Here is a 24,400-nt window from a genome sequence, read left to right as displayed (position 1 = left end):
CGGTGCCGTGACTCACATTTGCGAATAAATCTGCGGACCATAATTAAAGTCGCGCGTAACGTCGAACGGCACATCTGAAAAAAAGAAAATGGGTGCAACACGAGATCCTCCCAGAAGGTAACCCATCATTGTACTACTTTCGCCAAAGCACACTTAACTGCGGAGTTCTGATGGGATCCGGTGCATTTGTGCTGGTGTGACCGCACCTATTTAATTTCGTGCTGAAAATACATACACTCCTTCTTCCCTCCCCCCCTCCCATCATTTGTTTCCTTGTGCGTTCACACTGCACCTCTCCTTCTCGTTCTAATATCGATTAAAATGCCCCTGATTCTTGACTCACATTTGCGTATAAACCAGCGGACCATAGTTCTAGTCGCGCGTAACGTCGAACGACCCATCTAAAAAAAATTGTTGCGATACGAGGATTTCCCAAGAGGTCACCCATACGAGTACTACTCTCGCCAAAGCATACTTAACTGCAGAGTTCTGATAGGATCCCGTGCATTAGTGCTGGTAGGATGCCACTTGTTTAATTTTGCACTTCAAATACATACACTCATTCTCTTTTCTTCCTCATCCGTCATTTGTTTCCTTGTGCGTGCGCACTGCACCTCCCGTACTCGTTCTAATATCAAGTAAAATGCCATGGCGCCGTGACTCACATTTGCAAATAAACCTGCGGACCATAAATCAAATCGCGTGTAACGTCGAAAGAATCATCTGCAAAAAGAATGGTGCAACACGAGGACCTCCCAAGAAAATGGGTGAAATATAAGGACTTCGCAGGAGGTCACCCATCCGAGTACTTTTCTCGCCCAAGCACCCTTAACTGCGGAGTTCTGATAGAATCCGTTGCATTAGTGCTGGTATGATCCCTCATGTTTCATTCTGCACTGCAAATACATACACTCTTTCTCCTTCAATCCCCCCTCTCGTCATTTATTTCCTTGTGCGTGCGCACTGCACCTCTCGTTCTCGTTCAAATATAGAGTAAAATGCCACGGCGCCGTGACTCACCTTTGCCAATGAACCAGCGTTTTATAATTCCATTCGTGCGTAACGTCGAACAACCCATCTGAAAAAAAATAGGTGCAACACGAGGGCTTCCCAGGCTGTCACCGATCTGAGTACTACTCTCGCCCAAGCACTCTTAACTGCGGAGTTCTGATGGGATCCGGGGCTGTAGTGCTGGTATGATCGCACCTGTTTAATTACGCGCTGCAAATACATACACTCCTCCTTTCTTCCCCCTCCCGTCATTTGTTTCCTTGTGCATTCACACTTCACCTCTCATTCTCGTTCTAATATCGATTAAAATGCCCCTACTTCTTGACTCACATTTGCGTATAAACCAGCGGACCCTAGTTCCAGACGCGCGTAATGTCGAACAACCCGTCTGAAAAAAAATTGGTGTGACACGAGGACTTCCAAGGAGATCAACCATCCGAGTACTAATCTCGCCCAAGCACACTTAACTGCGGAGTTCGGATGGGATTCGGGGCTTTAGTGCTAGTATGATCGCACCTGTTTAGTTTTGCGCTGCAAATACATAAACTCATTCCCCTTTCTTCCCCCTCCCGTCATTTGTTTCCTTGTGTGTGCGCACTGCACCTCCCGTTCTCGTTCTAATATCAAGTAAAATGCTACAGCGCCGTGACTCACATTTGCGAATAAACCTGAGGACCATAATTCAAGTCGTGCGTAAAGTCGAAAGAATCATCTGCAAAAAAATGGGTGCAACACGAGGACTTCACAAGAAAATGGGTGAAATATAAGGACTTCGCAGGAGGTAACCCATGGTAGTACTACTCTCGCCCAAGCACCCTTACCTACGGAGTTCTGATAGAATCTGTTGCATTTGTGCTGGTTTGATCGCACCTGTTTCATTTCGTGCTAAAAATACATACACTCCTTCTCCTTCCCTCCCCCTCCCATCAATTGTTTCCTTGTGCGTTCACACTGCACCTCTCATTCTCGTTCTAATATCGATTAAAATGCCCCTGCTTCTAAACTCACATTTGCGTATAAACCAGCGGACACGAGTTCCAATCGCGCGTAACGTCGAACGACCCGTCTGAAAAAAAATTGTTCCGACACGAAGACTTCCCAAGAGGTCACCCATCCGAGTACTACTCTCGCCCAAGCACACTTACCTGCAGGGTTTTGATGGGATCCAGTGCATTAGCGCTTGTATGATCTCACCCGTTTAATTTCGCGCTGCAAATACATAAACTCCTTCTCCTTTCTTCCCCCTCCCGTCATTTGTTTCCTTGTGCGTGCGCACTGCACCAGCCGTGCTCGTTCTAATATCAAGTAAAATGCTACGATGCCGTGACTCACATTTGCGAATAAACCTAAGAACCATAATTCGAGTCGCGCGTATCATCGAAAGAATCATCTGCAAAAAAATGGGTGCAACACGAGGACTTCCTAAGAAAATGGGTGAAATATAAGGACTTCGCAGGAGGTCACCCATCCGAGTACTACTCTCGCCCAAGCACACTTAAATGTGGAGTTCTGATGGGATCCGGTGCATTAGTGCTGGTATGATCGCACCTGTTTAATTTTGCGCTGCAAATACATAAACTTTTTCTCCTTTCTTCCCCCTCCCGTCATTTGTTTCCTTGTGCGTGCGCACTGCACCTCTCGTTCTCGTTCAAATATCAAGTAAAATGCCACGGCGCCGTGACTCACATTTGGGAATAAATCTGCGGACCATAATTAAAGTCGCGCGTAACGTCGAACGGCACATCTGAAAAAAAAAAAATGGGTGCAACACGAGAACTTCCCATGAGTTAACCCATCATTGAACTACTTTCGTCAAAGCACACTTAACTGCGGAGTTCTGATGGGATCCGATGCATTTCTGCTGGTGTGACCGCACCTGTTTAATTTCGTGCTGAAAATACATACACTCCTTCTTCCCTCCCTCTCTCCCATCATTTGTTTCCTTGTGCGTTCACACTGCAACTCTCCTTCTCGTTCTAATATCGATTAAAATGCCCCTGATTCTTGACTCACATTTGCGTATAAACCAGCGGACCATAGTTACAGTCGCGTGTAACGTCGAACGACCCATCTGAAAAAAAATTGTTGCGATACGAGGACTTCCAAAGAGGTCACCCATCCGAGTACTACTGTCGACCAAGCACACTTAACTGCAGATTTCTGATGGGATCCAGTGCATTAGTGCTGGTATGATGCCACTTTTTTAGTTTTGCGCTTCAAATACATACACTCCTTCTCTTTTCTTCCTCATCCCGTCATTTGTTTCCTTGTGCGTGCGCACTGCACCTCCTAGACTCGTTCTAATATCAAGTAAAATTCCACGGCGCCGTGACTCACATTTGCGAATAAACCTACGGACCATAAATCAAGTCTCGCGTAACGTCGAAAGAATCATTTGCAAAAAGATGGGTGCAACACGAGGACCTCCCAAGAAAATGGGTGAAATATAAGGACTTCGCAGGAGGTCACCCATCCAAGTACATTTCTCGCCCAAGCACCCTTAACTGTGGAGTTCTGATAGAATCCATTGCATTAGTGCTGGTATGATCCCTCATGTTTCATTCTGCACTGCAAATACATACACTCTTTCTCCTCCCATCCCCCCTCCCGTCATTTGTTTCCTTGTGCGTGCACTCTGCATCTCTCTTTCTCATTCCAATATCAAGTAATATGCCCTGGCACCGTGACTCACCTTTGCAAATGAACCAGCGGTTTATAATTCTATTCGCGCGTAACGTCGAAAAATCCATCCGAAAAAAAATAGGTGCAACATGAGGGCTTCCCAAGTGGTCACCCATCCGAGTGCTACTCTTGCCCAAGCACACTTAACTGCGAAGTTCTGATAGAATCCGTTGCATTAGTGCTGGTATGATCGAACTTGTTTAATTTCGCGCTGCAAATACATACACTCCTTCTCCTTTCTTCCCCCTCTCGTCATTTGTTTCCTTGTGCGTTCACACTTCACCTCTCATTCTCGTTCTAATATCGATTAAAATGCCCCTGCTTATTGACTCACATTTGCGTATAAACCAGCGGACACTAGTTCCAAACGCGCGTAACGTCAAACGACCCGTCTGAAAAAATATTAGTATGACACGAGGACTTCCCAGGAGGTCACCCATCCGAGTACTAATCTCGCCCAAGCACACTTCAATGCGGAGTTCTGATGGGATCCGGTGCATTAGTGCTGGTATGATCGCACCTGTTAAATTTCGCGCTGCAAATACATAAACTCATTCCCCTTTCTTCCCCCTCCCGTCATTTGTTTCCTTGTGCGTGCGCACTGCACCTCTCGTTCTCGTTCAAATATCAAGTAAAATGCCACGGCGCCGTGACTCACATTTGCGAATAAATCTGCGGACCATAATTAAAGTCGCGCGTAACGTCGAACGGCACATCTGAAAAAAAGAAAATGGGTGCAACACGAGAACTTCCCATGAGGTAACCCATCATTGTACTACTTTTGCCAAAGCACACTTAACTGCGGAGTTCTGATGGGATCCGGTGCATTTGTGCTGGTGTGACCGCACCTTTTTAATTTCGTGCTGAAAATACATACACTCCTTCTTCCCTCCCCCCTCCCATCATTTGTTTCCTTGTGCGTTCACACTGCACCTCTCCTTATCGTTCTAATATCGATTAAAATGCCCCTAATTCTTGACTCACATTTGCGTATAAACCAGCGGACCATAGTTCCAGTCGCGCGTAATGTCGAACGACCCATCTGAAAAAAAAATTGTTGCGATACGAGGACTTCCCAAGAGGTCACCCATCCGAGCACTACTCTCGCCCAAGCACACTTAACTGCAGAATTCTGATGGGATCCAATGCATTAGTGCTGGTATGATGCCACTTATTTAATTTTGCGCTTCAAATACATACACTTCTTCTCTTTTCTTCCCCCTCCCGTCATTTGTTTCCTTGTGCGTGCGCACTGCACCTCTCGTTCTCGTTCAAATATCAAGTAAAATGCCACGGCGCCGTGACTCACATTTGCGAATAAATCTGCGAACCATAATTAAAGTCGCGCGTAACGTCGAACGACACATCTGAAAAAAAGAAAATGGGTGCAACACAAGAACTTCCCACGAGGTAACCCATCATTATACTACTTTCGCCAAAGCACACTTAACTGCGGAGTTCTGATGGGATCCGGTGCATTTGTGCTGGTGTGACCGCGCCTGTTTAATTTCGTGCTGAAAATACATTCACTCCTTCTTCCCTCCCCCCCTCCCATCATTTGTTTCCTTGCGCGTTCACACTGCACCTCTCCTTCTCGTTCTAACATCGATGAAAATGCCCCTGATTCTTGACTCACATTTGCGTATAATCCAGCAGACCATAGTTCCAGTCGCGCGTAACGTCGAACGACCCATCTGAAAAAAAATTGTTGCGATACGAGAACTTCCCAAGAGGTCACCCATCCGAGTACTACTCTCGCCCAAGCACACTTAAATGCAGAGTTCTGATGGGATCAAGTGCATTAGTGCTGGTATGATGCCACTTGTTTAATTTTGCGCTTCAAATACATACACTCCTTCTCTATTCTTCCTCCTCCCATCATTTGTTTCCTTGTGCGTGCGCACTGCACCTCCCGTACTCGTTCTAATATCAAGTAAAATGCCACGGCGCCGTGACTCACATTTGCGAATAAACCTGCGGACCATAAATCAAGTCGCGCGTAACGTCGAAAGAATCATCTGCAAAAAGATGGGTGCAACACGAGGACCTCCCAAGAAAATGGGTGAAATATAAGGACTTCGTAGGAGGTCACCCATCCGAGGACTTTTCTTGCCCAAGCACCCTTAACTGCGGAGTTCTGATAGAATCCGTTGCATTAGTGATGGTATGATCCCTCATGTTTCATTCTGTACTGCAAATACATACACTCTTTCTCCTTCCATCCCCCGTCCCGTCATTTGTTTCCTTGTGCGTGCGCACTGCACCTCTCGTTCTCGTTCAAATATCAAGTAAAATGCCACGGCGCCGTGACTCACCTTTGCAAATGAACCAGCGGTTTAGAATTCCATTCGCGCGTAATGTCGAACAACCCATCTGAAAAAAAATAGGTGCAACACGAGGGCTTCCCAGGTGGTCACCGATCCGAGTACTACTCTCGCCCAATCACACTTAACTGCGGAGTTCTGATGGGATCCGGGGCTGTAGTGCTGGTATGATCGCACCTGTTTAATTTCGCGCTGCAAATACATACACTCCTCCTTTCTTCCCCCTCCCGCCATTTGTTTCCGTGTGCGTTCACACTTCACCTCTCATTCTCGTTCTAATATCAATTAAATTGCCCCTGCTTCTTGACTCACATTTGCGTATAAACCAGCGGACCCTAGTTCCAGACGTGCGTAACGTCGAACGACCTGTCTGAAAAAAAATTTGTGCGACACGAGGACTTCCAAGGAGATCAACCATCCGAGTACTAATCTCGCCCAAGCACACTTAACTGCGGAGTTCGGATGGGATCTGGGGCTTTAGTGCTGGTATGATCGCACCTGTTTAGTTTGCACTGCAAATACATAAACTCATTCCCCTTTCTTCCCCCTCCCGTCATTTGTTTCCTTTTGCGTGCGCACTGCACCTCCCGTTCTCGTTCTAATATCAAGTAAAATGCTACAGCGCCGTGACTCACATTTGCGAATAAACCAGAGGACCATAATTCAAGTCGTGCGTAACGTCGAAAGAATCATCTGCAAAAAAATGGGTGCAACACGAGGACTTCACAAGAAAATGGGTGAAATATAAGGACTTCGCAGGAGGTAACCCATGGTAGTACTACTCTCGCCCAAGCACCCTTACCTACAGAGTTCTCATAGAATCCGTTGCATTTGTGCTGGTTTGATCGCAACTGTTTCATTTCGTGCTGAAAATACATACACTCCTTCTCCTTCCCTCCCCCTCCCATCAATTGTTTCCTTGTGCGTTCACACTGCACGTCTCCTTCTCGTTCTAATATCGATTAAAATGCCCTTGCTTCTAGACTCACATTTGCGTATAAACCAGCGGACACGAGTTCCAGTCGCGCGTAACGTCGAACGACCCGTCTGAAAAAAAATTGTTGCGACACGGGGACTTCCCAGGAGGTCACCCATCCAAGTACTACTCTCGCCCAAGCACACTTCCCTACAGGGTTCTGATGGGATCCAGTGCATTAGCGCTTGTATGATCGCACCCGTTTAGTTTCGCGCTGCAAATACATAAACTCCTTCTCCTTTCTTCCCCCTCTCGTCATTTGTTTCCTTGTGCGTGCGCACTACACCTCCCGTTCTCGTTCTAATATCAAGTAAAATGCCACGGCGTCGTGACTCACATTTGCGAATAAACCTGAGGACCATAATTCAAGTGACGCGTAACGTCGAAAGAATCGTCTGCAAAAAAATGGATGCAACACGAGGACTTCAGAAGAAAGTGGGTGAAATATAAGGACTTCGCAGGAGGTAACCCATGCTAGTACTACTCTCGCCCAAACACCCTTACCTACGGAGTTCTGATAGAATCCGTTGCATTAGTGATGGTATGATCGCACCTGTTTCATTTCGTGCTGAAAATACATACACTCCTTCTCCTTCCCCCCCCCCCTTCCCATCAATTGTTTCCTTGTGCGTTCACACTGCACCTCTCCTTCTCGTTCTAATATCGATTAAAATGCCCCTGCTTCTTGACTCACATTTGCGTATAAACCAGCGGACACGAGTTTCAGTCGCGCGTAACGTCGAACTACCTGTCTGAAAATAAATTGGTGCGACACGAGGACTTCCCAGAAGGTCACCCATCCGAGTACTACTCTCGCCTAAGCACACTTAACTGCGGAGTTCTGTTGGGATCCGGTGCATTAGTGCTGGTATTATCGCACCCATTTAATTCTGCGCTGCAAATACATAAACTCTTTCTCCTTTCTTCCCCCTCCCGTCATTTGTTTCCTTGTGCGTGCGCACTGCACCTCCCGTGCTCGTTCTAATATCAAGTAAAATGCTACGGTGCCGTGACTCACATTTGCGAATAAACCTGACGACCATAATTCAAGTAGCGCGTATCGTCGAAAGAATCATCTGCAAAAAAATTGGTGCAACACGAGGACTTCCTAAGAAAATTGGTGAAATATAAGGACTTTGCAGGAGGTCACCCATCCTAGTGCTACTCTCGCCCAAGCACCCTTAACTTGCGGAGTTCTGATAGAATCCGTCGCATTGGTGCTGGTATGATTGCTCATGTTTCATTCTGCGCTGCAAATACATACACTTTTTCTCCCCCCATCCCCCCTCCCGTCATTTGTTTCCTTGTGCGTGCACTCTGCATCTCTCCTTCTTGTTCTAATATCGATTAAAATGCCCCTGCTTCTTGACTCACATTTGCGTATGAACCCGGGAACCCTAGTTCCAGTCGCGCGTAACGTCGAACGACCCGTCTAAAAAAAAAATTAGTGCGACACGAGGACTTCCCAGGAGGTCACCAATCCGAGTACTACTCTCGCCCAAGCACACTTAACTGCGGAGTTCTAATGGGATCCGGTGCATTAGTGCTGGTATGATCGCACCTATTTAATTTCGCGCTGCCAATACATAAACTCCTTCTCCTTTCTTCCCCCTCCCATCATTTGTTTCCTTGTGCGTGCGCACTGCACCTCTCGTTCTCGTTCAAATATCAAGTAAAATGCCACGGCGCCGTGACTCACATTTGCAAATAAATCTGCGGACCATAATTAAAGTCGCGCGTAACGTTGAACGGCACATCTGAAAAAAAAAATGGGTGCAACACGAGAACTTCCCAGGAGGTAACCCATCATTGTACTACTTTTGCCAAAGCACACTTAACTGCGGAGTTCTGATGGGATCCGGTGCATTTGTGCTGGTGTGACCGCACCTGTTTAATTTCTTGCTGAAAATACATACACTCCTTCTTCCCTCCCCGCTCCCATCATTTGTTTCCGTGTGCGTTCACACTGCACCCCTCCTTCTCGTTCTAATATCGATTAAAATGCCCCTGATTCTTGACTCACATTTGCGTATAAACCAGCAGACCATAGTTCCAGTCGCGCGTAATGTCGAACGACCCATCTGAAAAAAAATTGTTGCGATACGAGGACTTCCCAAGAGGTCACCCATCCGAGTACTACTCTCGCCCAAGCACACTTAACTGCAGAGTTCTGATGGGATCCAGTGCATTAGAGCTAGTATGATGCCACTTGTTTAATTTTGCGCTTCAAATACACACACTCCTTCTCTTTTCTTCCTCCTCCCGTAATTTGTTTCCTTGTGCGTGCGCACTGCACCTCCCGTACTTGTTCTAATATCAAGTAAAATGTCACGGCGCCGTGACTCACATTTGCGAATAAACCTGCGGACCATAAATCAAGTCGCGCGTAACGTCGAAAGAATCATCTACAAAAAGATGGGTGCAACACAAGGACCTCCCGAGAAAATGGGTAAAATATAAGGACTTCGCAGGAGGTCACCCATCCGAGTACTTTTCTCGCCCAAGCACCCTCAACTGCGGAGTTCTGATAGAATCCGTTGCATTAGTGCTGATATGATCCCTCATGTTTCATTCTGCACTGCAAATACATACACTCTTTCTCCTTCCATCCCCCCTCCCGTCATTTGTTTCCTTGTGCGTGCACTTTGCATCTCTCTTTCTCGTTCTAATATCAAGTAATATGCCCCGGCACCGTGACTCACCTTTGCAAATGAACCAGCGGTTTATAATTCCATTCGCGCGTAACGTCGAACAACCCATCCGAAAAAAAAATAGGTGCAACACGAGGGCTTCCCAGGTGGACACCCATTCGAGTACTACTCTCGCCCAAGCACACTTAACTGCGGAGTTCTGATGGGATCCGGAGGTTTAGTGCTGGTATGATCGCACCTGTTTAATTTCGCCCTGCAAATACATACACTCCTACTCCTTTCTTCCCCCTCCCGTCATTTATTTCCTTGTGCGTTCATACTTCACCTCTCATTCTCGTTCTAATATCGATTAAAATGCCCCTGCTTCTTGACTCACATTTGTGTATAAACCAGCAGACCCTAGTTCCAGACGCGCGTAACTTCGAACGACTCGTCTGAAAAAAAATTGGTGCGACACGAGGATTTCCCAGGAGGTCAACCATACGAGTACTAATCTCGCCCAAGCACACTTAACTGCGGAGTTCTAATGGGATCCGGGGCTTTAGTGCTGGTATGATCGCACCTGTTTAGTTTCGCGCTGCAAATACATACACTCCTTCTCCTTTCTTCCCCCTCCCGTCATTTGTTTCTTGTGCGTTCACACTTCACCTCTAATTCTCGTTCTAATATCGATTAAAATGCCCCTGCTCTTGACTCACATTTGTGTATAAACCAGCGGACCCTTGTTCCAAACGCGCGTAATGTCGAACGACCTGTCTGAAAAAAAATTGGTGCGACACGAGGACTTCACAAGAAAATGGATGAAATATAAGGACTTCACACGAGGTAACCGATGCTAGTACTACTCTCGCCCAAGCACCCTTACCTACGGAGTTCTGATAGAATCCGTTGCATTAGTGCTGGTATGATCGCACTTGTTTCATTTCGTGCTTAAAATACATACACTCCTTCTCCTTGCCTCCCCCTCCCATCAATTGTTTCCTTGTGCGTTCACACTGCACCTCTCCTTCTCGTTCTAATATCGATTAAAATGCCCTTGCTTCTTGGCTCACATTTGCGTATAAACCAGCGGACCCTAGTTCCAGTCGCGCGTAACGTTGAACGACCTGTCTGAAAAAAAATTGGTGCGACACGAGGACTTCCCAAGAGGTCACCCATCCGAGTACTACTCTCGCCCAAGTACACTTAACTGCGGAGTTCTGATGGGATCCGGTGCATTAGTGCTGGTATGATCGCACCCATTTAATTTTGCGCTGCAAATACATAAACTCCTTTTCCTTTCTTCCCCCTCCCGTCATTTGTTTAATTGTGCGTGCGCACTGCACCTCCCGTGCTCGTTTTAATATCAAGTAAAATGCTACGGTGCCGTGATTCACATTTGCGAATAAACCTGAGGACCATAATTCAAGTCGCGCGTCTCGTCGAAAGAATCATCTGCAAAAAAATGGGTGCAACACGAGGACTTCCTAAGAAAATGGGTGAAATATAAGGACTTCGCAGGAGGTCACCCATCCTAGTGCTACTCTCGCCCAAGAACCATTAACTTGCGGAGTTCTGATCGAATCCGTTGCGTTGGTGCTGGTATGATTGCTCATGTTTTATTCGGCGCTGCAAATACATACACTTTTTCTCCCTCTATCCCCCCTCCCGTCATTTGTTTCCTTGTGCGTGCACTCTGCATCTCTCCTTCTCATTCTAACATCGATTAAAATGTCCCTGCTTCTTGACTCACATGTGCGTATAAACCATTGGACCCTAGTTCCAGTCACGCGTAACGTCGAACGACCCGTCTGAAAAAAAAAATTAGTGTGACACGAGGACTTCCCAGGAGGTCACCCATCCTAGTACTAATCTCGCCCAAGCACACATCATTGCGGAGTTCTGATGGGATCTGGTGCATTAGTGCTGGTATGATCGCACCTGTTTAATTTTGCGCTGCAAATACATAAACTCATTCCCCTTTCTTCCCGCTCCCGTCATTTCTTTCCTTGTGCGTGCGCACTGCACCTCCCGTTCTCGTTCTAATATCAAGTAAAATGCTACAGTGCCGTGACTCACATTTGCGAATAAACCTGACGACCATAATTCAAGTCGTGCGTAACATCGAAAGAATCATCTGCAAAAAAATGGGTGCAACACGAGGACTTCACAAGAAAATGGGTGAAATATAAGGACTTCGCAGGAGGTCACCCATCCTAGAGCTACTCTCGCCCAAGCACCCTTAACTTGCGGAGTTCTGATAGAATCCGTTGCATTGGTGCTGGCATGATTGCTCATGTTTCATTCTGCGCTGCAAATACATACACTTTTTCTCCCTCCATCCCCCCTCCCGTCAATTGTTTCCTTGTGCGTTCACACTGCAGCTCTCCTTCTCGTTCTAATATCGATTAAAATGCCCCTGCTTCTTGACTCACTTTTGCGAATAAACCTAAGGACCATAATTCAAGTCACGCGTAACGTCGAAAGAATCATCTGCAAAAAAATGGGTGCAACACGAGGACTTTACAAGAAAATGGGTGAAATATAAGGACTTCGCAGGAGGTAACCCATGCTAGTACTACTCTCGCCCAGGCACCCTTACCTATGGAGTTCTGATAGAATCCGATGTATTAGTGCTAGTATGATCGCACCTGTTTCATTTCGTGCTGAAAATACATACACTCTTTCTCCTTCCCTCCCCCTCCCGTCATTTGTTTCCTTGTGCGTGAACTCTGCATCTCTCTTTCTCGTTTTAATATCGATTAAAATGCCCCTGCTTCTTGACTCACATTTGCGTATAAACCAGTGGACCATAGTTCCAGTCGTGCGTAACGTCGAACGACCCATCTGAAAAAAAATTGTTGCGATACGAGAACTTCCCAAGAGGTCACCCATCCGAGTACTACTCTCGCCCAAGCACACTTAACTGCAGAGTTCTGATGGGATCCAGTGCATTAGTGCTAGTATGATGCCACTTGTTTAATTTTGCGCTGCAAATACATAAACTCATTCTCCTTTCTTCCCCCTCCAGTCATTTGTTTCCTTGTGCGTGCGCACTGCACCTCTCGTTCTCGTTCAAATATCAAGTAAAATGTCACGGCACCGTGACTCACATTTACGAATAAATCTGCGGACCATAATTAAAGTCGCGCGTAACGTCGAACGGCACATCTGAAAAAAAAAAGGGGTGCAACACGAGAACTTCCAAGGAGGTAACCCATCATTGTACTACTTTCGCCAAAGCACACTTAACTGCGGAGTTCTGATGGGATCCGGTGCATTTGTGCTGGTGTGACCGCACCTGTTTAATTTCGTGCTGAAAATACATACACTCCTTCTTCCCTCCCCCCCTCCCATCATTTGTTTCCTTGTGCGTTCACAGTGCACCTCTCCTTCTCGTTCTAATATCGATTAAAATGCCCCTGATTCTTGACTCACATTTGCGTATAAACCAGCGGACCATAGTTCCAGTCGTGCGTAACGTCGAACCACCCATCTGAAAAAAAATTGTTGCGATACGAGGACTTCCCAAGAGGTCACCCATCCGAGTACTACTCTCGCCCAAGCACACTTAACTGCAGAGTTCTGATGGGATCCAGTGCATTAGTGCTGGTATGATGCCACTTGTTTAATTTTGCGCTTCAAATACATACACTCCTTCTCTTTTCTTCCTCCTCCTGTCATTTGTTTCCTTGTGCGTGCGCACTGCACCTCCCGTACTCGTTCTAATATCAAGTAAAATGCCACGGCGACGTGACTCACATTTGCGAATAAACCTGAGGACCATAATACAAGTCGCGCGTAACGTCGAAAGAATCATCTGCAAAAAAATGGGTGCAACACGAGGACTTCACAAGAAAATGGGTGAAATATAAGGACTTCGCAGGAGGTAACCCATGCTAGTACTACTCTCGCCCAAGCACCCTTACCTACGGAGTTCTGATAGAATCCGTTGCATTAGTGCTGGTATCATTGCACCTGTTTCATTTCGTGACGAAAATACATACACTCCTTCTCCTTCCCTCCCTATCCCATCAATTGTTTCCTTGTGCGTTCACACTGCACCTCTCCTTCTCGTTCTAATATCGATTAAAATGCCCCTGCTTCTTGACTCACATTTGCGTATAAACCAGCAGACCATAGTTCCAGTCGTGCGTAACGTCGAACGACCCATCTGAAAGAAAATTGTTGCGATACGAGGACTTCCCAAGAGGTCACCCATCCGAGTACTACTCTCGCCCAAGCACACTTAACTGCAGAGTTCTGATGGGATCCAGTGCATTAGTGCTGGTATGATGCCACTTGTTTAATTTTGCGCTCCAAATACATACACTCCTTCTCTTTTCTTCCTCCTCCTGTCATTTGTTTCCTTGTGCGTGCGCACAACACCTCCCGTACTCGTTCTAATATCAAGTAAAATGCCCCGGCGACGTGACTCACATTTGCGAATAAACCTGAGGACCATAATTCAAGTCGCGCGTAACGTCGAAAGAATCATCTGCAAAAAAATGGGTGCAACACGAGGACTTCACAAGATAATGGGTTAAATATAAGGACTTCGCAGGAGGTAACCCATGCTAGTACTACTCTCGCCCAAGCACCGTTACATACGGAGTTCTGATAGAATTCGTTGCGTTAGTGCTGGTATCATCGCACCTGTTTCATTTCGTGCTGAAAATACATACACTCCTTCTCCTTCCCTCCCCCTTCCATCAATTGTTTCCTTGTGCGTTCACACTGCACCTCTCCTTCTCGTTCTATTATGGATTAAAATGCCCCTGCTTCTTGACTCACATTTGCGTATAAACCAGCGGAACCTAGTTCCAGTCGCGCGTAACGTCGAACGACTCGTCTGAAAAAAATTGGTGCCACACGAGGACTTCGCAGGAGGTCACCCATCCGAGTACTACTCTCGCCCAAGCACACTTAACTGCGGAGTTCTGATGGGATCCAGTGCATTAGTGTTGGTATGATCGCACCCGTTTAATTCCGCGCTGCAAATACATAAACTCCTTCTCCTTTCTTCCCCCTCCCGTCATTTGTTTCCTTGTGAGTGTGCACTGCACCTAGCGTGCTCGTTCTAATATCAAGCAAAATGCTACGGTGCCGTGAGTCACATTTGCGAATAAACCTGAGGACCATAATTCAAGTCGCGCGTATCGTCGAAAGAATTATCTGCAAAAAAATGGGTGAAATATAACGACTTCGCAGGAGGTCACCCATCCTAGTGCTACTCTCGCTCAAGCACCCTTAACTTGTGGAGTTCTGATAGAATCTGTTGCATTGGTGCTGGTATGATTGCTCATGTTTCATTCTGTGCTGCAAATACATACACTTTTGCTCCCTCCATCCCCCCTCCCGTCATTTGTTTCCTTGTGCGTGCACTCTGCATCTCTCCTTCTCGTTCAAATATCGATTAAAATGCCCCTGCTTCTTGACTCACATTTGCGTATAAACCAGTGGACCCTAGTTCCAGTCGCGCGTAACGTCGAACGACCCGTCTGAAAAAAAAAATTAGTGCGACACGAGGACTTCCCAGTAGGTCACACATCCAAGAACTACTCTCGCCCAAGCACACTTAATTGCGGAGTTCTGATGGGATCCGGTGCATTAGTGCTGATATGATCGCACCTGTTTAATTTCGCGCAGCAAATACATAAATTCCTTCTCCTTTCTTCCCCTCTCGTCATTTGTTTCCAAGTGCGTGCGCACTGCACCTCTCGTTCTCGTTCAAATATCAAGTACAATGTCGTGGCGCCGTGACTCACATTTGCGAGTAAATCTGCGGACCATAATTATAGTCGCGCGTAACGTCGAACGGCACATATGAAAAAAAGAAAATGGGTGCAACACGAGAACTTCCCACGAGGTAACCCATCATTGTACTACTTTCACCAAAGCACACTTAACTGCGGAGTTCTGATGGGATCCGGTGCATTTATGTTGGTATGATCGCATCTGTTTAATTTTCCGCTGCAAATACATAAACTCATTCCCCTTTCTTCCCCCTCCCGTCATTTGTTTCCTTGTGCGTGCGCACTGCACCTCCCGTGCTCCTTCTAATATAAAGTAAAATGCTACGGTGCCGTGACTCACATTTGCGAATAAACCTAAGGACCATAATTCAAGTCGCGCGTATCGTCGAAAGAATCATCTGCAAAAAAATGGGTGCAACACGAGGACTTCCTAAGAAAATGAGTGAAATATAAGGACTTCGCAGGAGGTAACCCATGCTAGTACTACTCTCGCCCAAGCACCCTTACATACGTAGTTCTGATAGAATCCGTTGCATTAGTGCTGGTATGATCGCACCAGTTTAATTCCGCGCAGCAAATACATAAACTCCATCTCCTTTCTTCCCCCTTCCGTCATTTGTTTCATTGTGCGTGCGCATTCCACCTCTCGTTCTCGTTCAAATATCAAGTAAAATGCCACGGCGCCGTGACTCACATTTGCGAATAAATCTGCGGACCATAATTAAAGTCGCGCGTAACGTCGAACGGCACATCTGAAAAAAAAAAATGGGTGCAACACTAGAACTTCCCAGGAGGTAACCCATCATTGTACTACTTTCGCCAAAGCACACTTAACTGCGGAGTTCTGATGGGATCCGGTGCATTAGTGCTGGTGTGACCGCACTTGTTTAATTTCGTGCTGAAAATACATACACTCCTTCTTCCCTCCCCCCCTCCCATCATTTGTTTCCTTGTGCGTTCACACTGCACCTCTCCTTCTCGTTCGAATATCGATTACAATGCCCCTGATTCTTGACTCACATTTGCGTATAAACCAGCGGACCATAGTTCCAGTCGCGCGTAATGTCGAAAGACCCATCTGAAAAAAAATTATTGCGATACGAGGACTTCCCAAGAGGTCACCCATCCGAGTACTACTCTCGCCCAAGCACCCTTAACTGCAGAGTTCTGATGGGATCCAGTACATTAGTGCTGGTATGATGCCACTTGTTTAATTTTGCGCTTCTAATACATACACTCCTTCTCTTTTCTTCCTCCTCCCGTTATTTGTTTACTTGTGCGTGCGCATTGCAACTCCCGTTCTCGTTCTAATATCAAGTAAAATGCTACAGCGCCGTGACTCACATTTGCGAATAAACCTGATGACCATAATTCAAGTCGTGCGTAACATCGAAAGAATCATCTGCAAAAAAATGGGTGCAACACGAGGACTTAACAAGAAAATGAGTGAAATATAAGGACTTCCCAGGAGGTAACCCATGCTAGTACTACTCTCGCCCAAGCACCCTTACCTACGGAGTTCTGATAGAATCCGTTGCATTAGTGCTGGTATGATCGCACCTGTTTCATTTTGCGCTGCAAATACATAAACTCCTTCTCCTTTCTTCCCCCTCCCGTAATTTGTTTCCTTGTGCGTGCGCACTGCACCTCCCGTACTCGTTCTAATATCAAGTAAAATGTCACGGCGCCGTGACTCACATTTGCGAATAAACCTGCGGACCATAAATCAAGTCGCGCGTAACGTCGAAAGAGTCATCTGCATAAAGATGGGTGCAACACGAGGACCTCCTAAGAAAATGGGTGAAATATAAGGACTTCGCAGAAGGTCACCCATCCGAGTACTTTTCTCGCCCAAGAACCCTTAACTGCGGAGGTCTGATAGAATCCGTTGCATTAGTGCTGGTATGATCCCTTATGTTTTATTCTGCACTGCAAATACATACACTCTTTCTCCTCCCATCCCCCCTCCCGTCATTTGTTTCCTTGTGCGTGCACTCTGCATCTCTCTTTCTCGTTCTAATATCAAGTAATATGCCCCTGCACCGTGACTCGTCTTTGCAAATGAACCAGCGGTTTATAATTCTATTCGCGCGTAACGTCGTACGACCAATCTGAAAAAAAAATTAGTGCGACACGAGGACTTCCCAGGAGGTTACCCATCCGAGTACTACGCTCGCCCAAGCACACTTAACTGCGAAGTTCTGATGGGATCTGGAGCTTTAGTGCTGGTATGATCGCACCTGTTTACTTTCGCGCTGCAAATACATACACTCCTTCTCCTTTCTTCCCCTTCCCGTCATTTGTTTCCTTGTGCGTTCACACTTCACCTCTCATTCTCGTTCTAATATCGATTAAAATGCCCCTGCTTCTTGACTCACATTTGCGTATAAACCAGCGGACCCTAGTTCCAGATGCGCGTAACGTCGAACGACCCGTCTGAAAAAAAATTGGGGCAACACAAGGACTTCCCAGGAGGTCACCCATCCGAGTACTAATCTCGCCCAAGCACACTTCACTGCGAAGTTCTGATGGGATCCGGTGCATTAGTGCTGGTATGATCGCACCTATTTAATTTCGCGCTGCAAATACATAAACTCATTCCCCTTTCTTCCCCCTCCCGTCATTTGTTTCCTTGTGCGTGCGCACTGCACCTCCTGTTCTCGTTCTAATATCAAGTAAAATGCTACAGCGCCGTGACTCACATTTGCGAATAAACCTGATGACCATAATTCAAGTCGCGCGTAACATCGAAAGAATCATCTGCAAAAAAATGGGTGCAACACGAGGACTTCACAAGAAAATGGGTGAAATATAAGGACTTCCCAGGAGGTAACCCATGCTAGTACTACTCTCGCCCAAGCACCCTTACCTACGGAGTTCTGATAGAATCCGTTGCATTAGTGCTGGTATGATCGCACCTGTTTCATTTCGCGCTGCAAATACATAAACTCCTTCTCTTTTCTTCCCCCTCCCGTAATTTGTTTCCTTGTGCGTGCGCACTGCACCTCCCGTACTCGTTCTAATATCAAGTAAAATGTCACGGCGCCGTGACTCACATTTGCGAATAAACCTGCGGACCATAAATCAAGTCGCGCGTAACGTCGAAAGAGTCATCTGCAAAAAGATGGGTGCAACACGAGGACCTCCTAAGAAAATGGGTGAAATATAAGGACTTCGCAGAAGGTCACCCATCCGAGTACTTTTCTCGCCCAAGAACCCTTAACTGCGGAGGTCTGATAGAATCCGTTACATTAATGCTGGTATGATCCCTTATGTTTTATTCTGCACTGCAAATACATACACTCTTTCTCCTCCCATCCCCCTCCCGTCATTTGTTTCCTTGTGCGTGCACTCTGCATCTCTCTTTCTCGTTTTAATATCAAGTAATATGCCCCTGCACCGTGACTCGTCTTTGCAAATGAACCAGCGGTTTATAATTCTATTCGCGCGTAACGTCGTACGACCCATCTGAAAAAAAAATTAGTGCGACACAAGGACTTCCCAGGAGGTTACCCATCCGAGTACTACGCTCGCCCAAGCACACTTAACTGCGAAGTTTTGATGGGATCTGGAGCTTTAGTGCTGGTATGATCGCACCTGTTTACTTTCGCGCTGCAAATACATACACTCATTCTCCTTTCTTCCCCTTCCCGTCATTTGTTTCCTTGTGCGTTCACACTTCACCTCTCATTCTCGTTCTAATATCGATTAAAATGCCCCTGCTTCTTGACTCACATTTGCGTATAAACCAGCGGACCCTAGTTCCAGACGCGCGTAACGTCGAACGACCCGTCTGAAAAAAAATTGGGGCAACACAAGGACTTCCCAGGAGGTCACCCATCCGAGTACTAATCTCGCCCAAGCACACTTCACTGCGGAGTTCTGATGGGATCCGGTGCATTAGTGCTGGTATGATCGCACCTGTTTAATTTTGCGCTGCAAATACATAAACTCATTCCCCTTTCTTCCCCCTCCCGTCATTTGTTTCCTTGTGCGTGCGCACTGCACCTCCCGTTCTCATTCTAATATCAAGTAAAATGCTACAGCGCCGTGACTCACATTTGCGAATAAACCTGATGACCATAATTCAAGACGCGCGTAACATCGAAAGAATCATCTACAAAAAAATGGGTGCAACACGAGGACTTCACAAGAAAATGGGTGAAATATAAGGACTTCCCAGGAGGTAACCCATGCTAGTACTACTCTCGCCCAAGCACCCTTACCTACGGAGTTCTGATAGAATCCGTTGCATTAGTGCTGGTATGATCGCACCTGTTTCATTTCGCGCTGCAAATACATAAACTCCTTCTCCTTTCTTCCCCCTCCCGTAATTTGTTTCCTTGTGCGTGCGCACTGCACCTCCCGTTCTTGTTCTAATATCAAGTAAAATGGTACAACACCTTGACTCACATTTGAGAATAAACCTGAGGACCATAATTCAAGTCGCGTGTAACGTCGAAAGAATCATCTGCAAAAAAATGGGTGCAACACGAGGACTTCACAAGAAAATGGGTGAAATATAAGGACTTCCCAGGAGGTAACCCATGCTAGTACTACTCTCGCCCAAGCACCATTACCTGCGGAGTTCTGATAGAATCTGTTGCATTAGTGCTGGTATGATCGCACCTGTTTCATTTTGCATTGCAAATACATAAACTCCTTCTCCTTTCTTCCCCCTCCCGTGATTTTTTTCCTTGTGCGTGCGCGCTGCACCTCTCGTTCTCGTTCAAATATCAACTAAAATGCCACGGCGCCGTGACTCACATTTGCGAATAAATCTGCGGACCATAAATCAAGTCGCGCGTAACGTCGAAAGAATCATCTACAAAAAGATGGGTGCAACACGAGAACCTCCCAAGAAAATGGGTGAAATATAAGGACTTTACAGGAGGTCACCCATCCGAGTACTTTTCTCGCCCAAGCACCCTTAACTACGGAGTTCTGATAGAATCCGTTTCATTAGTGCTGGTATGATCCCTCATGTTTCATTCTGCACTGCAAATACATACACTCTTTTTCCTTCCATCCCCTCTCCCGTCATTTGTTTCCTTGTGCGTGCACTCTGCATCTCTCTTTCTCGTTCTAATATCAAGTAATATGCCCCGGCACCGTGACTCACCTTTGCAAATGATCCAGCTGTTTATAATTCCATTCGCGCGTAATGTCGAACAACCCATCCGAAAAAAAATAGGTGCAACACGAGGGCTTCCCAGGTGGTCACCCATCCGAGTACTACTCTCGCCCAAGCACACTTAACTGCAGAGTTCTGATGGGATCCGGGGCTTTAGTGCTGGTATGATCGCACCTCTTTAATTTCGCGCTGCAAATACATACACTCCTCCTTTCTTCCCCCTCCCATCATTTGTTTCCTTGTGCGTTCACACTTCACCTCTCATTCTCGTTCTAATATCGATTAAAATACCCCTGCTTCTTGACTCACATTTGCGTATAAACCAGCGGACCCTAGTTCTAGACGCGCGTAACGTCGAACGACCAGTCTGAAAAAAAATTGGTGCGACACGAGGACTTCCCAGGAGGTTAACCATCCGAGTACTAATCTCGCCCAAGCACACTTAATTGCGGAGTTCTGATGGGATCTGGGGCTTTAGTGCTGGTATGATCGCACCTGTTTACTTTCGCGCTGCAAATACATACACTCCTTCTCTTTTCTTCCCCCTCCCGTCATTTGTTTCCTTGTTCGTGCGCGCTAAACCTCCCGTTCTCGTTCTAATATCAAGTAAAATGCTACAGCGCCGTGACTCACATTTGCGAATAAACCTGAGGACCATAAGTCAAGTCGCGCGTATCGTCGAAAGAATCATCTGCGAAAAAATGGGTGCAACACGAGGACTTCCTAAGAAAATGGGTGAAAGATATGGACTTCGCAGGAGGTCACCCATCCTAGTGCTACTCTCGCCCAAGCACCCTTAACTTGCGGAGTTCTGATAGAATCCGTTGCATTGGTGCTGGTATGATTGCTCATGTTTCATTCTGCGCTGCAAATATATACACTTTTTCTCCCCCCATCCCCCCTCCCGTCATTTGTTTCCTTGTGCGTGCACTCTGCATCTCTTTTTCTCGTTCTAATATTGATTAAAATGCCCCTACTTCTTGACTCACATTTGCGTATAAACCAGTGGACCCTAGTTCCAGTCGCGCGTAACGTCGAACGACTTGTCTGAAAAAAAAAATTAGTGCGACACAAGGACTTCCTAGGAGGTCACCCATTCGATTACTACTCTCGCCCAAGCACACTTAACTGCGGAGTTCTGATGGGATCCGGTGGATTAGTGCTGGTATAATCGCACCTGTTTAATTTCGCGCTGCAAATACATAAACTCCTTCTCTTTTCTTCCCCCTCCCGTCATTTGTTTCCTTGTGCGTGCGCACTGCACCTCTCGTTCTCGTTCAAATATCAAGTAAAATGCCACGGCGTCGTGACTCACATTTGCGAATAAATCTGCGGACCATAATTAAAGTCGCGCGTAACGTCGAACGGTACATCTGAAAAAAAGAAAATGGGTCCAAAACGAGAACTTCCCAGGAGGTAACCCATCATTGTACTACTTTCGCCAAAGCACACTTAACTACGGAGTTCTGATGGGATCCGGTGCATTTGTGCTGGTGTGACCACACCTGTTTAATTTCGTGCTGAAAATACATACACTCTTTCTTCCCTCCCCCCCTCCCATCATTTGTTTCCTTGTGCGTTCACACTGCACCTCTCCTTCTCGTTCTTATATCGATTAAAATGCCCCTGATTCTTGACTCACATTTGCGTATAAACCAGCAGACCATAGTTCCAGTCGCGTGTAACGTCGAACGACCCATCTGAAAAAAAAATTGTTGCGATAGGAGGACTTCCCAAGAGGTCACCCATCCGAGTACTGCTCTCCCCTAAGCACGCTTAACTGCGGAGTTCTGATGGGATCCAGTGCATTAGTGCTGGTATGATCGCACCCGTTTAATTCCGCGCTGCAAGTACATAAACTACTTCTCCTTTCTTCCCCCTCCCGTCATTTGTTTCCTTGTGCGTGTGCACTGCACCTACCGTGCTCGTTCTAATATCAATTAAAATACTACGGTGCCGTGACTCACATTTGCGAATAAACCTGAGGACCATAATTCAAGTCGCGCGTATCGTCGAAAGAATCATCTGCAAAAAAATGGGTGGAACACGAGGACTTCCTAAGAAAATGGGTGAAATATAAGGACTTCGCAGGAGGTCACCCATCCTAGTGCTACTCTCGCCCAAGCACCCTTAACTTGCAGAGTTCTGATAGAATCCGTTGCATTGGTGCTGGTATGATTGCTCATGTTTCATTCTGCGCTACAAATACATACACTTTTTATCCCTCCATCCCCCCCTCCCGTCATTTGTTTCCTTGTGCGTGCACTCTGCATCTCTCCTTCTCGTTCTAATATCGATTAAAATGCCCCTTCTTCTTGACTCACATTTGCGTATAAACAAGTGGACCCTAGTTCCAGTCGCGTGTAACGTCGAACGACCCGTCTGAAAAAAAAATTAGTGCGACACGAGGACTTCCTAAGAGGTCACCCATACGAGTACTACTCTTGCCAAAGCACACTTAACTGCGGAGTTCTGATGGGATCCGGTGCATTAGTGCCGGTATGATCGCACCTGTTTAATTTCGCGCTGCAAATACATAAACTCCTTCTCCTTTTTTCCCCCTCCCGTCATTTGTTTCCTTTTGCGTGCGCACTGCACCTCTCGTTCTCGTTCAAATATCAAGTAATATGCCCCGGCACCGTGACTCACCTTTGCAAATGAACCAGCGGTTTATAATTCCATTCGCGCGTAACGTCGAACAACCCATCTGAAAAAAATAGGTGCAACACGAGAGCTTCCCAAGTGGTCACCCATCCGAGTACTACTCTCGCCAAAGCACACTTAACTGCGAAGTTCTGATGGGATCCGGAGCTTTAGTGCTGGTATGATCGCACCTGTTTAATTTCGCACTGCAAATACATACACTCCTTCTCCTTTCTTCCCCCTCCCGTCATTTGTTTCCTTGTGCGTTCACACTTCACCTCTCATTCTCGTTCTAATATCGATTAAAATGCCCCTGCTTCTCTACTCACATTTGCGTATAAACCAGCGGACCCTAGTTCCAGACGCGCGTAACGTCGAACGACCCGTCTGAAAAAAATTGGTGCGACACGAGGACTTCCCAGGAGGTCACCCATCCGGGTACTAATCTCGCCCAAGCACACATAACTGCGGAGTTCTGATGGGATCCGGTGCATTAGTGCTGGTGTGATCGGCCCTGTTTAATTTCGCGCTGCAAATACATAAACTCATTCCCCTTTCTTCCCCTTCCCGTCATTTGTTTCCTTGTACGTGCGCACTGCACCTCCCGTTCTCGTTCTAATATCAAGTAAAATGCCACGATGCCGTGACTCATATTTGTGAATAAACCTGCGGACCATAAAATCAAGTCGCGCGTAACGTCGAAAGAATCATCTGCAAAAAGATGGGTGCAACACGAGGACCTCCCAAGAAAATGGGTGAAATATAAGGACTTCGCAGGAGGTCACCCATCTGAGTACTTTTCTCGCCCAAGCACCCTTAACTGCGGAGTTCTGATAGAATCCGTTGCATTAGTGCTAGTATGATCCCTCATGTTTCATTCTGCACTGCAAATACATACACTCTTTCTCCTCCCATCCCCCCTCCCGTCATTTGTTTCCTTGTGCGTGCACTTCGCATCTCTCTTTCTCGTTCTAATATCAAGTAATATGCCCCAGCACCGTGACTTACGTTTGCAAATGAACCAGCAGTTTATAATTCCATTCGCGCGTAACGTTGAACAACCCATCCGAAAGAAATAGGTGCAACACGAGGGCTTCCCAAGTTGTCACCCATCCGAGTACTACTCTCGCCCAAGCACACTTAAGTGCGGAATTCTGATGGGATCCGGGGCTTTAGTACTGGTTTGATCGCACCTGTTTAATTTCACACTGGAAATACATACACTCCTTCTCCTTTCTTCCCCC

General features: G+C 46.5%; 3 non-coding genes and 41 pseudogenes across 3 annotated transcripts; all 44 read right to left on the bottom strand.

The window, feature by feature from the left end:
• Positions 1-89: 89 nt before the first annotated feature.
• On the bottom strand, positions 90-208 carry LOC148251029 (5S ribosomal RNA; annotated as a pseudogene).
• An 881-nt stretch (positions 209-1,089) lies between these two features.
• On the bottom strand, positions 1,090-1,208 carry LOC148251028 (5S ribosomal RNA; annotated as a pseudogene).
• A 202-nt stretch (positions 1,209-1,410) lies between these two features.
• Positions 1,411-1,529, bottom strand: LOC148251027 (5S ribosomal RNA; annotated as a pseudogene).
• Positions 1,530-2,442: 913 nt separating this feature from the next.
• LOC148251026 (5S ribosomal RNA) lies at positions 2,443-2,561 on the bottom strand (annotated as a pseudogene).
• Positions 2,562-4,096: 1,535 nt separating this feature from the next.
• Positions 4,097-4,215, bottom strand: LOC148251025 (5S ribosomal RNA; annotated as a pseudogene).
• A 209-nt stretch (positions 4,216-4,424) lies between these two features.
• On the bottom strand, positions 4,425-4,543 carry LOC148251024 (5S ribosomal RNA; annotated as a pseudogene).
• A 532-nt stretch (positions 4,544-5,075) lies between these two features.
• Positions 5,076-5,194, bottom strand: LOC148251023 (5S ribosomal RNA; annotated as a pseudogene).
• Positions 5,195-5,398: 204 nt separating this feature from the next.
• LOC148251022 (5S ribosomal RNA) lies at positions 5,399-5,516 on the bottom strand (annotated as a pseudogene).
• A 561-nt stretch (positions 5,517-6,077) lies between these two features.
• LOC148251021 (5S ribosomal RNA) lies at positions 6,078-6,196 on the bottom strand (annotated as a pseudogene).
• Positions 6,197-6,398: 202 nt separating this feature from the next.
• LOC148251020 (5S ribosomal RNA) lies at positions 6,399-6,517 on the bottom strand (annotated as a pseudogene).
• Positions 6,518-7,075: 558 nt separating this feature from the next.
• LOC148251019 (5S ribosomal RNA) lies at positions 7,076-7,194 on the bottom strand (annotated as a pseudogene).
• A 562-nt stretch (positions 7,195-7,756) lies between these two features.
• On the bottom strand, positions 7,757-7,875 carry LOC148251018 (5S ribosomal RNA; annotated as a pseudogene).
• Positions 7,876-8,437: 562 nt separating this feature from the next.
• Positions 8,438-8,556, bottom strand: LOC148251017 (5S ribosomal RNA; annotated as a pseudogene).
• A 207-nt stretch (positions 8,557-8,763) lies between these two features.
• LOC148251016 (5S ribosomal RNA) lies at positions 8,764-8,882 on the bottom strand (annotated as a pseudogene).
• Positions 8,883-9,085: 203 nt separating this feature from the next.
• LOC148251015 (5S ribosomal RNA) lies at positions 9,086-9,203 on the bottom strand (annotated as a pseudogene).
• A 562-nt stretch (positions 9,204-9,765) lies between these two features.
• LOC148251014 (5S ribosomal RNA) lies at positions 9,766-9,884 on the bottom strand. The gene has a single exon (XR_015814364.1). It is a non-coding gene; the product is annotated as a 5S ribosomal RNA (ribosomal RNA).
• A 205-nt stretch (positions 9,885-10,089) lies between these two features.
• On the bottom strand, positions 10,090-10,208 carry LOC148251013 (5S ribosomal RNA; annotated as a pseudogene).
• Positions 10,209-10,765: 557 nt separating this feature from the next.
• On the bottom strand, positions 10,766-10,884 carry LOC148251012 (5S ribosomal RNA). The gene has a single exon (XR_015814570.1). It is a non-coding gene; the product is annotated as a 5S ribosomal RNA (ribosomal RNA).
• Positions 10,885-11,447: 563 nt separating this feature from the next.
• Positions 11,448-11,566, bottom strand: LOC148251011 (5S ribosomal RNA; annotated as a pseudogene).
• A 915-nt stretch (positions 11,567-12,481) lies between these two features.
• LOC148251010 (5S ribosomal RNA) lies at positions 12,482-12,599 on the bottom strand (annotated as a pseudogene).
• Positions 12,600-12,807: 208 nt separating this feature from the next.
• Positions 12,808-12,926, bottom strand: LOC148251009 (5S ribosomal RNA; annotated as a pseudogene).
• A 204-nt stretch (positions 12,927-13,130) lies between these two features.
• On the bottom strand, positions 13,131-13,248 carry LOC148251008 (5S ribosomal RNA; annotated as a pseudogene).
• A 560-nt stretch (positions 13,249-13,808) lies between these two features.
• Positions 13,809-13,926, bottom strand: LOC148251007 (5S ribosomal RNA; annotated as a pseudogene).
• Positions 13,927-14,485: 559 nt separating this feature from the next.
• LOC148251006 (5S ribosomal RNA) lies at positions 14,486-14,604 on the bottom strand (annotated as a pseudogene).
• Positions 14,605-15,137: 533 nt separating this feature from the next.
• On the bottom strand, positions 15,138-15,256 carry LOC148251005 (5S ribosomal RNA; annotated as a pseudogene).
• Positions 15,257-15,464: 208 nt separating this feature from the next.
• LOC148251004 (5S ribosomal RNA) lies at positions 15,465-15,583 on the bottom strand (annotated as a pseudogene).
• A 562-nt stretch (positions 15,584-16,145) lies between these two features.
• LOC148251003 (5S ribosomal RNA) lies at positions 16,146-16,264 on the bottom strand (annotated as a pseudogene).
• A 204-nt stretch (positions 16,265-16,468) lies between these two features.
• LOC148251002 (5S ribosomal RNA) lies at positions 16,469-16,586 on the bottom strand (annotated as a pseudogene).
• Positions 16,587-16,822: 236 nt separating this feature from the next.
• On the bottom strand, positions 16,823-16,941 carry LOC148251001 (5S ribosomal RNA; annotated as a pseudogene).
• Positions 16,942-17,502: 561 nt separating this feature from the next.
• On the bottom strand, positions 17,503-17,621 carry LOC148251000 (5S ribosomal RNA; annotated as a pseudogene).
• A 205-nt stretch (positions 17,622-17,826) lies between these two features.
• Positions 17,827-17,945, bottom strand: LOC148250999 (5S ribosomal RNA; annotated as a pseudogene).
• A 235-nt stretch (positions 17,946-18,180) lies between these two features.
• Positions 18,181-18,299, bottom strand: LOC148250998 (5S ribosomal RNA; annotated as a pseudogene).
• A 560-nt stretch (positions 18,300-18,859) lies between these two features.
• Positions 18,860-18,978, bottom strand: LOC148250997 (5S ribosomal RNA; annotated as a pseudogene).
• Positions 18,979-19,183: 205 nt separating this feature from the next.
• Positions 19,184-19,302, bottom strand: LOC148250996 (5S ribosomal RNA; annotated as a pseudogene).
• A 235-nt stretch (positions 19,303-19,537) lies between these two features.
• LOC148250995 (5S ribosomal RNA) lies at positions 19,538-19,656 on the bottom strand (annotated as a pseudogene).
• Positions 19,657-20,570: 914 nt separating this feature from the next.
• On the bottom strand, positions 20,571-20,689 carry LOC148250994 (5S ribosomal RNA). The gene has a single exon (XR_015816029.1). It is a non-coding gene; the product is annotated as a 5S ribosomal RNA (ribosomal RNA).
• Positions 20,690-20,891: 202 nt separating this feature from the next.
• Positions 20,892-21,010, bottom strand: LOC148250993 (5S ribosomal RNA; annotated as a pseudogene).
• A 563-nt stretch (positions 21,011-21,573) lies between these two features.
• On the bottom strand, positions 21,574-21,692 carry LOC148250992 (5S ribosomal RNA; annotated as a pseudogene).
• Positions 21,693-21,901: 209 nt separating this feature from the next.
• LOC148250991 (5S ribosomal RNA) lies at positions 21,902-22,020 on the bottom strand (annotated as a pseudogene).
• A 205-nt stretch (positions 22,021-22,225) lies between these two features.
• LOC148250990 (5S ribosomal RNA) lies at positions 22,226-22,344 on the bottom strand (annotated as a pseudogene).
• Positions 22,345-22,907: 563 nt separating this feature from the next.
• LOC148250989 (5S ribosomal RNA) lies at positions 22,908-23,026 on the bottom strand (annotated as a pseudogene).
• Positions 23,027-23,230: 204 nt separating this feature from the next.
• On the bottom strand, positions 23,231-23,349 carry LOC148250988 (5S ribosomal RNA; annotated as a pseudogene).
• A 204-nt stretch (positions 23,350-23,553) lies between these two features.
• Positions 23,554-23,672, bottom strand: LOC148250987 (5S ribosomal RNA; annotated as a pseudogene).
• A 560-nt stretch (positions 23,673-24,232) lies between these two features.
• Positions 24,233-24,351, bottom strand: LOC148250986 (5S ribosomal RNA; annotated as a pseudogene).
• Between the last annotated feature and the right edge of the window lie 49 nt (positions 24,352-24,400).

This window comes from Carica papaya, chromosome 8 (assembly GCF_054855325.1).
Source record: "Carica papaya isolate Zhongbai chromosome 8, ASM5485532v1, whole genome shotgun sequence".
NCBI classification, from domain to species: Eukaryota; Viridiplantae; Streptophyta; class Magnoliopsida; order Brassicales; family Caricaceae; genus Carica; species Carica papaya.
The sequence above is the reverse complement of the archived record's forward strand: the minus strand, read 5'-3'. Positions and strand labels throughout refer to the sequence as shown.